Source organism: Balaenoptera musculus, chromosome X (assembly GCF_009873245.2).
Source record: "Balaenoptera musculus isolate JJ_BM4_2016_0621 chromosome X, mBalMus1.pri.v3, whole genome shotgun sequence".
Lineage (NCBI taxonomy): Eukaryota > Metazoa > Chordata > Mammalia > Artiodactyla > Balaenopteridae > Balaenoptera > Balaenoptera musculus.
Window position 1 is genome coordinate 106220308 of NC_045806.1, and position 2209 is coordinate 106222516.

The 2209-nt window shown below is 43.9% G+C and overlaps 1 pseudogene; it reads right to left on the reverse strand.

Annotated features, from left to right (window-relative positions):
• Positions 1 to 1454: 1454 nt before the first annotated feature.
• LOC118888359 lies at positions 1455 to 1855 on the reverse strand (annotated as a pseudogene).
• Between the last annotated feature and the right edge of the window lie 354 nt (positions 1856 to 2209).

Genomic DNA, 2209 nt, shown 5'->3' on the forward strand with positions numbered 1-2209 from the left:
ATTATTTGCAAATCATATATTTGACAAAGGATTCATATCTAGCATATGTAAAGAACTCTCAAAACTCAACAGTTAAAAGAAACCCCAAATGGGCAAAAGACATTGAGACAAGTCACAAAAGAAGACGTACAGATGGTAAATAAGCACATGAAAAAATATTCAAAACATTAGCCATTAGTGAGTGCAAATGAAAACTAGAATGAGATTTTACCACACACCTATCAGAATGGTTAAATAGACACTATATAAAATATATACACTATAGAAATAGTAACAACACCAAATGCTTGCAAGGATGCAGAGAATCTAGATTGCTCATACAACTGACAGTGAAATGTGAAATAGTATAGCAACTCTGCAAAAGTTTGTCAGTTAAAAACAAACAAACAAAAAACAACCCCCCCAAACTTGTGATTAGCATACAACCCAGCAATTGTACTCCTAGACATTTATCTCAGAAAAATGAAAAATTATGTTCAAACAAAAACTTGTACGTGAATATTTATAGCAGATTTATTTGTAATAGCTCCAAACTGAAAATAACCCAAATGTTGTTCAGTGGATGAATGGTTAAACTGTGGTACATACATACCTTGGAATACTACTTGGAAATAAAAAGGAATGGAACATTGATACAAGTAACAACCTAAATGAATCTCCAGAGAATTATACTTAGTGAAAAATAGCTGATACTAACACCTTACATATTATACAATTCAGTTTATGCAACGTTCTTGAACTTGCAAAACTATAGACGCAGCAAACTGATCAATAATGACCAGAGGTCAGGGACAGGGCAGAGGGTTTGGGAGGATGTGTTGGGTGTGGCTATAAAAGGGCAAAATGAGGGATCCCTGTGGTGATGGAAATGTTCTGTATCTTGACCGTATTAATGTCAATATCTTGGTGGTGATTTTGTACTATAGTTTGGGTAGGTATCACCATTGGGGGAAATGTGTAAAGGGTACACACAGGAGCTCTCTTTATTATTCGTTACAACTGCATGTGAATCTACAATCATCTCCAAAGAGAAGTTAATTTAAACATGAATGCATATAAAATGATGCGTACAATTAGGAACAATACGTAAGTACTAAATAAAAGGCTTGGCACGGTAACCAACTCAGTGCCTGCATATAGAAAATAGTCAGTATTTACTATTGACTTGAATTGGTTTTTTTTATTGTTGTGGTTGTTTTTGCTTTGTTGTTGATGTTTTCAGCAAAAAGCTTTGTTTCCTTTTGGTTTGCGGCTTGGGCGAGGGCTCCAGCGTGGTTAAAAAGCTGCCTGGGGGCTGATGCCTGGGGGCTGAAGGGAGAGGCTCCGGCAGAAGCCGCTGACAGCAGGGGGATGCAGAGGGGCCCCTTCAAAGGCTGCTGGGCGCCAGAGGATTGAGAGGGAGACTTTCGGAGAGCTACTGGCTCAGCATCCCCTCCCCCCTCAGGCGGGGTCAGTCAGCTGGTCGCCATCTTCTTGATGAGTTTCAGCTGCTCCTCCAGGAAGCGGCTCTCCAGGAAGTCACAGGGGTGGGCGGTCTGCACGGCCGGAATACAGGGCACGCAGGTCCTCAAGGGCCTGGCTCAGGTTCTTCTCCGGGGCCGTGGCAGCTTCCTTAGCGTCCAGGGTTTTACCCCATTCATCTTCGGACGGCTTTTGCACGTCCTGGAAGAGGGCACAGCCACGGTGCCGGTTTTGCGTCTTCAGAAGAGGCTTGGCGCCCTCCACAGCCTCATCCTCGCGGTGGAAATAGAAGCCCAGAGAGAGGTAGGTGTGGGTCAACCGCATGCAGGTTGACCCCGCGGTTGACGGCGGCCTCCACCTCAGTGGAATGATTCTGACAAATCTGGGGGCCCATGGTTGGTCAGCAGTAAGGAGTTAAGCAAAAAAAAAAAAATGGCGTTTGCTTGTCCGGGAGGCCGAGGAGGGCACAGAAGATGGCCCCGGAGTTTGCAACTGGAAAAGAGGCTGGAGGGTGGTCAGAGGCTGAAAGAAGGGGCGTCCCCGGGTCTGTTCGATACAAATAATGTTGAATCAAGAGATCCACGGACCACTGGGCACACTACGAATAGTTTTAAATTTAAAGCCAATCACTTCTTTAGGACAGACGAAAATTAGAAGTTCTAAGTATTGCCCTGTGGATACTGACAGGCTAAATTATTTGGTAGGTAGTGAGAAAGAAGGCCTGAAATAGGAAAGGGCTACCCTGGAG